This window comes from Dendroctonus ponderosae, unplaced genomic scaffold (genome assembly GCF_020466585.1).
Source record: "Dendroctonus ponderosae isolate FM_Combo_2020 unplaced genomic scaffold, Dpon_F_20191213v2 Dpon_F_20191213_3, whole genome shotgun sequence".
NCBI classification, from domain to species: Eukaryota; Metazoa; Arthropoda; class Insecta; order Coleoptera; family Curculionidae; genus Dendroctonus; species Dendroctonus ponderosae.
The window spans coordinates 527,066-536,113 of NW_026018508.1; the positions used below are offsets into that span (position 1 = coordinate 527,066).

Genomic DNA, 9,048 nt, shown 5'->3' on the forward strand with positions numbered 1-9,048 from the left:
ATTAATGTATTTTAACAATTAATGTATTTTACTATTTTCTTTGTACTCCTATAACAGCGCCAAACACCTCCAGAGGAATGACGCCAATTTTGAATCACCCTGTATGTTCGAAAAACTTCAATATGCGATCAGATCAGAGTAAATCAGACTTGCGATTACCTGTTTGGGTTTGATGTCGTTAAGAAAAGAGATATTGGTACGTCGTGCAGTCCAGGGTATTCCAAACATTTTCCTCCACCACAACATTTCGAACGAATCAGCAGCACGCAGTGTCCGTGTCTCCGCCGCAAATACAGAAAAGATCAGCGCATGGACCAGGTTGATCTTCGTGTTACGTGTTATGTTGCTATTCTTCCATACCTTATTTCGGGTTCACGGCATCCCTTGCTATTAGTAATGGCACCCAGGTATATAAACTGCTCGACGACATAATATTTCCCGACCTTAAGGATATTTGGCCAGTCATCATTTGAGAGGTCAACAATCATCGCTTTCGTCTTCTAGATGTTTATTCGAAGACCACACTCCAGACTCACGCGCTCAGTTCTCTAAACTCAGAGTTCATCTTCGCTGCGCGCCAGTAGCAGTGTGTCATCCGCGAATCGGAGATTGGAGATTTTCTTCCCGCTTATTGTTACTCCTCCGTCCCAGTCATCCAATACGTAGCGCATGATACTCTCGCTGTATAGGCTAAACAATAGTGGTGAAAATACGCAACCCTGCCTTACACCTTTCCTTATTTTACATGCGGCCGATAGATGTATATCGACTCTGACCACAGCGGTGCTTTCTTCCTACAAACCCCTAATCAGAAGGACGATATGCTTTGGCACTCCCATTTCTATGAGGATTGGCCACAATTTCTGCCATTTAACCCTATCAAAAGCCTTCACATAGTCAACCACGCAGGTATTCATGGGCGTGTAATATTCCCTAGCCTTCTCTATCAGTTGGCGCAAGTTCAGTATCTGCTCTCTTGTGCCACGTCCCTTAAGAAACCCAGCCTGATCAGGAGCAATTTGCGAAGCAGCGAAAGCCTGTAGTCTAGAATTTATAATGTGGAGCATGACTTTGCTTACATGGGGCATAAGAGCGATAAGACGGTAGTTACCGCAATTGGATGTTGCCCCTTTTTTGTGCAGGGAAATAATAATTGAGGTTGTCCTTTCGTTGGGCGACACTCACACTGTTATTCATATTGTTTGGCAGATCAAGTGTATTACTTGTATTCCTTCATCGCTCAGTGTTTTTTGAATATCCACAGTAACCATATCAACTCCAGGGAACTTATCCTTTGCAAGTCTCCTGATGGCCGCGTGTACCTCCTTTAATATGTTCGTCCCTGTAGGGATCCTCACAGTATTTCCTCCAGACTTCTGTGACCTCATCTATGTCTGTTTTTAGGTTGCCGTTGGGTTGCAGATCGCCCAGGTGCGGGGCTGGAATTTGCGGGGTATGTATTTTATCTTCGCAAACGCATCTTTCGGCTGTGTGGTATTTGCAAGTAGTTCTCAATCTTATTTGCAGATATTATTGAGATGATCATTTTTGTCCTTTCTGCAGTTCGCCTGAATGTGCTTCGAAAGTATCCTATACTTATTGGACCATCAGGTAGATCGAAAAGTCACCCACACGGACAGATATCTCCACAAGCTATCCAAACATCACCCGAGTCAAAAGCAAGGAATCGTCAATACTCTCACGGGTAGAGCCAGGAAAATGTGGGCTACAACACCTAACAGCGGAACTACAACATTTGAAAAGGGTTTTTGATTAAAAACGGATACTCTCATATTGACATCAAAAGAGTAGTAGGGGGTGAACCGTGCAGAAAAGAGTAAAACCACTTAAGTGCCCTTTCTGCCTTTCATTCCTAGAGTTACGGACAGAATTGGGAAGAACCTAGGAAGGCATAACATAAAAAGAATCTACAAGCTGTTACGTTCATTTTTAATTGTAGCCAAGCGAATGCGCCTTGAATATAATTGTTTTGTCAAGGAGTTCGAATTTGCCATTAAAACCGAAAACCGAGAAGGTTTTACCAGCCTTATCTCGGTACAAAAATTATCGACCACATAGCGAGCTGATCACATGTTCGTCAGGATGACCAATCGAGTCCATGATTTTGATTTACCGTGAAAAAGAAGAGAGGATTTTTGGTGTCGGACAAATTCAGATTCGAGGTCGAGATATAGACGAGAGAAGTCAATTTTTGGGGTATTCGCACCGCATGGTCGGTTCTTTTGTACATTTTTGTGAATTATATATCGAGATTATTCCTGGAGAGCTTTCCATTGAAGACAAGCTAATTCCACGCAGGACCACGTAGTTACCGTGCTACAGAGCTCCTGTGTATTTTGGTCTTGAGACTACCAATGGTGGTTGAAGTTTGAGATCGAGACCTCCGATTAAAAACGAGTTGTATGTTACTGAAACAACATACTGGCGCCCAACTGCTTGTGACAATCGTATTGTTTTTGTTTTCTAGTGACTTCATTTCAAGTTTTTTTTTAATCACAAATTGTATTCAGTTAAGGTTCATCCTGCATTGAGTGTTGTTCAGTTAATTAATTTTAATTTGTAGCGGAAACACTTAGGTTCAACTGCCACCTCCTTAAGTTTTTTTTCTATTACTATTTTAAATTTGATTGGAGCCGAGCTTGGGTAATTTCCGTTAGTATTTTGGTGCCCCTTTGACTGTGGATCTTTTTTTGTTCACATATCAACAACCGCTATTCATTGGAAGAGCTGAGAGGTTCCCTACTGAAGTGATCACTCCAGACGGTCCCCTTTTTCAGGAGCTTTCCCCTACACCAGCTTTTCTCCTACACAACTCAGTTCTATTTTTTCTCTCCTTCAACTAATTATCATCAAGGTTATGTTCAAAGTTATCTATTGTAAGATCATTGATTTTATTCTAATATATCAGTTGTTCCGTGGAACTTGAGTGTGCGTGATTTTGTGTCGTCCATCGATCGTTCGAAAATCTTTCACGCTAGCCGCGAAATACTAGCTCCCGCTCATACTCACGCCCGAGAGGAAAAATAAGAATTTATAACAAAGCCCATAACGAAGATCTAAGGTCGGTTAAGAACAGAAGACCTGTGAAAGCGTCTACATAAGAACCACTAAGAGACTGGTTTAGACAAGGATCGAAGGAGATCGACGAAATGGCAAATTGGGATATGTGGAAAAGTCGCCAGCGCAACATGCCCTCAGAGAGGGAGCACACAGTATTAAATTTGCAATTCTGGCTCAAACCCAGAACTCAACTTCTGGCCACAACAACAGGGTATCGCCCCCGACTAATACGAGAAGCCGTTGAAATTCTCACAACAAAAAAACAGCGACAACTTCAACAGGAAAGAAGAGACAATGGCGTTAAACCGGATATGGTTTCCGGCGCTTACCAACGCAAAGCCAGCAAGAAAAGGAAACGGAACAGGACATGAAGAATAATCCACTACACGGGAGCATAACGACAAACAACATAATGCGCCGATGCAGATGACACAAGCCACGTCATCACTACCGGAGCATAAATACGGACTTCACCCGAGAAACGGAGTCAGTACAGTGTAAGCTCTCAAGCAAACCACCTCTGAGGATGCAAGTCACTCGTGCTTGCGAAACGTCAGAAAATAATAATATAAAATAAGTAAGTTATTCTTTTTTTTAATATGTATTTGCAATTATTCATTATAAATAGACAACAAAACAACCCAAACAAATTTATAGTGAAGAAGTGAAAAAAATTATGATATTTTATTAAAAAAGGACTTTGATTATGCAGAATTTTATTTTTATACTTATAACAGACAATTTATCTTTGCAGTCTTCCGGCGGCCTACTTTTATTTTTATAGAAGACATTCTGCTTGGTGCTCAAAGATATGCGGTCACTTGATCTATTAATTGAAGCCCCTGCTGCTTATTTAGTCTTAAAAGCTTGACAATTTTTTCATCACTTATATCAAAAGCGTTAATTGATAGATACAAGTGCCGCGGGGGATGTTCTTCTGATTCCTATGCAACTACAAATTTAGTAATTCTAAAATTGTTTCTACTATAATACACGATTACGAACTCTAAAACTTACCCTGAAAATTGTTGAGAACTATTCCATACAAGATAGCTGTACTTTCTGTTAGTAAACCCATAAGATGGCTCATATTTTACAAACAACTAAGAAGTTCCTTCACTAAATTGTTTTCTTTAAAATACTCATTAATCGCAAAATTCGTATTGAAAAAAATGGGGTATTAGAAACAGTGTAAGAGAGTGTGGTAAGAGAGGCTTGTTCTACTGAAGTTGCGTGGTGGGTTTACTCGATTGCGTTCGAGAATACGAATATTCGCTTCACAAGAGAACCGCGCCCTCCTTTCTCATGAGACCGCCGATCATCAGTTTCTAGAATTGGGCTCCTGGGCTTTTAAGCGGTGCGCGCTCAATCGCTTTTTCTTTCGTTTTACTGAAGAGAGACTATCGTCCGTATGCATAGTTGGACCGTAAGCGATTATCCTGACAACAATCTCGCCGAAACGATTTACTACATAGAGGATATATCCAAAACGCTCGGTTGGAAAAATGCTGGCATTAACATCAACGGTGAACACTTGAATAATCTACGCTTTGCAGAGGACATCGTACTTCTCGCAGACAAAATGTCACGGTCTCCGGATCAATGCGAGTAAAACAAAAATAATGTCAAACTCGCTTGACGTTACGATGGTTGATTTGGGTGACAACAGTGTGGTGCAGGTCGTCGCTCAATACATATATCTTTGACAGAAAATATCCTTTGATAAGGACATACAGCTGGCAGAAATGAACAGAAAAGTTCCACAACACCTCAAAACCCAGGTCTTCAACCAATGTGTGCTACCAACCTAAGCTATGCCACAGAAACGTGGATTCTAAACGGCAAAATAATGGATATACTAAGAATTGCACAAAGGATGGAACGAAGTATGTTGGGAATACGACTGCGAGATAGAAAAACCATCGAATGGATCTGCCAGAAAACCAAAGTCATTGACATTGCTGAACACGTGGCAAGTCTGAAGTGGAAATGGACGGGACATATCATGAGAATGGAGGACAAAAGATGGACAAAGAAAGTGACCGCATGGCGACCAAGGGGATACAGAAGAAACCCAGGATGACCAAATACTAGGAGGAAGAACGATATCCGGAAAGCGGGAGTGAAATGGATGAGTAGAACAGCTGACAGAACGGGATTGAGACAACTTGGAGAAGCGTATGTGCAAGGATGGACCGAGACACGCTGAAAATGATGATGATGATGATTATAACCCCACCGCTTATGAGGCTGGCCCGTAACAGATAAGTAAATATTTTGCGTAGTGAGAAACATTTTTCAGCTTCCCATTAGATGAAACAGCAAAAAATTTGGTTCAGTAATTTGAATAAACACCCAGTTAGTGTTGGATGTTAGTTAAATTTATTACATTTTCTAATTTGAAATTTCATGTACGTTTCTTTATCTTTATATTTAAAAAATTAGCTTTGATCAAACTTTGGCTAGTTTGTATTTCTACCGAAAATTTTAAAAAGCCCGTGCGAAATCCGTCAGATCTCTCAACACCCCGTGCGGGGTGGGGGGCTTTTTTCCAATGTTAACATGGGAATCCTGTCATCCCGTTATTCCTTCTCTCTGCGAACTGGTGTAGGTTATTAACTTTTTCCTGCCGAGAGTGTCGCGAATAATGTGATGAATGCGATATTGAATGAGATTAAATGTGAAGTGTTATTCAAGGTTCAAGGTGTTACACCGTAAGCGGCGAGAAGTTCGAACGCATTGACGCACAGAGCGGCATCAACACGAAAGCGCCACACAATACAGTGTTACCCAGGCCTAGGTTAAGACCATTTGCACACTTTGATTTTTTTTAGCTTAGGAAAAATACTTGTGTTCAATAAACTGATTCACAAAAATCATATACATGCATATGCGTTTTATAAAAGTTGTTAACCTTTAACGGAATTCTTTATGTTGCAAGTTAGACCGTTAGAAAATTATTTTGATAATTCAAACATTACAAATTAGTTGGGCATAGAGTGACCTACTGTATACCCAACTAACTCAGTTCAGTGCTTAAAAGAACTAGAATTGATAAAAATATGACACTACAATGCTCAACTTTACAGGTCAAATAACTTACTTCTCCTTAAAGCGTTTTGAGCATCCATAGTCATGGCATCAGCTTCATCAAGAATGATTACTTTAAAACCTTTTTTGAAAATGGTTCTCGTACTAGCAAAAGTCAAAATTTGTCCCCTGACAATACCAATACCTCTATCATCCGATGCATTTAGTTCCAGTACCTACAAAAAGAAGCGACTCTATAAGAATATTATATACTCCTAAGTTAATTTTTGCTAAACTGTATACAGAAGTCATTGAAACAAACCATACTTTCAAATAACTTTTGTCAATGAGATAAGAAGATTCTTAAGAATATTGTACATTTTAATCTTTTAGACGTTTTCGCTTTTTTTTGTTGTTTTTGCTACATTTTCCAGTTTCTTGGGTTTAGATCTTCCATTTGACTGAATGAGTTATTAATTGCCAAAACATATCGTAGGAAAACCGAGAAGAGCTGAAAATGGGCAATTTGAATATCAACATTTTACATGTTGTTGAGCAAGATCCAACAAATACTCGAGTGCAGTGATAGTGCAGCAAATGAGGTCAAACTAAATTTTAAAAGAAGCATGGACATCGTTGCGAGCAAATCAGTTGTGTAACTATCTTGTTCAACGTGTTCGACCACTACATCACGAAGATTTAAGGACCAGTTGCTTCAGCACTAAGGTCGTCACATCGAAACCTTTGCTATTTCCTTCTGAGCGGTTTTATGAAAAACGATATTAATACGATCAGATATGACACATATTTCGCTCGTGTATGGGGCGCTATTCAGTGCAAACAAATTTCGATCCAATATTGAAAATATGCGATCGCAGCCTGCTAGTCGACATGGTTGATCAAGGAGCAAAGTTAAAAGAGCACTGGAACAACCCTACACCGGTCCACATTCTGTCGTCAAGCGTTAATCAGCGACCAACTTTACAAAATCCAGGTCAATGGAAGAAATTTGCCTATCAACTAGTCGAAGACGATGCCGAACCGTCACCAGTCCGAACATATCGTGGTTTGCGCAAAAATGTTGGTTTTGCCCCGAACTAAGTTATTCGGAGGGGAGTACTGTGGGAGCCAGGAACAGGTATCTACGCTGTGCTTAAAACGCCGTTTTGACATAAAACGACAACTCAGACTTCCTCTTCAACCACGTGTTCGAATGTCGGGCTTGGAATGATATTATTAAATGACTGATATAAATGTCATGTAGTATCAGTAATAAACGTAAATGTCACTTATAAACATTGTGTACTTCAATCCGTACAGTTTCCACAAAATTAACACTGAGTTGAATGTATTATAGTCTATAGTATTTGCTGCGTCTAACCTTGCGAATGGAACAAGTTCCATCGTCGGGGACTCTCGCCCGCAGTCGCTAGAAGCGGCTATAAAAAGTCGATCGTGTGCGCGACTGTTTAAAATAATTACTTCCATATTCAGCGTCAAAACTGTCGCGCTACAAAAGTCGCTGGTCTGCGGGTGCCCTTAGACAGAATGGTGGTCTTGCTTTGTGAAAAATTAATCTAACTTTATCAGTTTTAAGTTTTTCAGAAAGGTTGCTTGAACATGTTATTTGTTTCAAGGAATGGAATTCGAGACAGTACTACAGTAATATAAAATTACGTCTCTGTGTTCTGGTGATTCGCGTCATCAACTTTTGCGCGGTGTTACAATAATTGTAACACCGCGCAATATTATTAATGTGCCGACAAAGGCACTTTTTTATCCGTTGCGGCTAGTGGCCAAAAATGATATGAGATCTGAGATTTTTCTTCTTGGAAAACGGTGAACGGAAAACGAATACTCGAATATTCTAATACTCGAATATCTAACGAATATTCGAATATTGGAATAATTTTACTATTCGAATAAACCAGTAAACGAGTTTTCGAATTTCAGACTTTAAACATTCTAAGCACTAGTTAAAAACTTCCAACTTAAAAAAACCATGTTACAGATATAGACGGTTTAATTACATAGAGCGTTAAATGCATCTCACAGTCCATTGTATTTTTCAATACTACTTACCATGGACGAAAACTGAGATGGGGTATAAAGTTGTCGCGCACAAGCTAAAATTGTGCTTGTTTTTCCTGTTCCTGGTGGTCCATAAAATAACAAGTGTGGCACTTGATCTTCTTTAATAAATTTACCAACTGAAAAGTACATAAATATTTAAAAAAACTTATCAAAATATGTTAAATACTTTGTCGTAATTAAACATGCTGAAGAAACTACCAAATTTACGTTGAAGTGTATTAAACAAAAATATCTTCATCAAAAACGCTAAAACAATTTTATCTAGGTTCTCTTTATGATATACACTTAAGTTAAGTTGTTGAAAGAGATATGAGAACATTTCAACATTTCAAACATGAAACATATAGTGCAGATAACTGAAACGTTTCGGGATTTAAATATACGTTTCTAAAATATTTCTGAACCAAAAAAATTGTTCAGCGGGCATATACTTACAAGAATATTTAACAGAAAATTATTAAACGTACCCGTTTTTATAATATCCTCATGAGACACTAAATCGTCTAAAGTACTGGGACGATATTTTTCAACCCTAAAATTAAGTAGATTGTAATAACGGGATATTAATAATGGAAATAATTATTGCATTAGATAGGTATATATATTCAGTAAAAAAAGTGTCCATACATCAGTTATTTTTCAATATTGTTTGGACGTTCGCTATTTTATTTAAGTGTAACTAGAAAAATCATAAAAGTAAATGTTGGCAGGCGCCTTAAAAGTAATAAAATTACTAGTAAAGCCATATGAAACACTTTATTTGAACAATAAAATATAAAATAATATTTTTAACGAAAAATTATATAAAAAAGTCTCCATACACTGACAACTCTTTTGAAAAAT

General features: G+C 38.6%; 1 protein-coding gene across 1 annotated transcript in view; it reads right to left on the minus strand.

The window, feature by feature from the left end:
- Positions 1 to 9,048, minus strand: part of LOC109542563 (replication factor C subunit 5) — a gene marked incomplete at its 5' end in the record, with an annotated part of 45,862 nt that overhangs the window by 7,493 nt on the left and 29,321 nt on the right.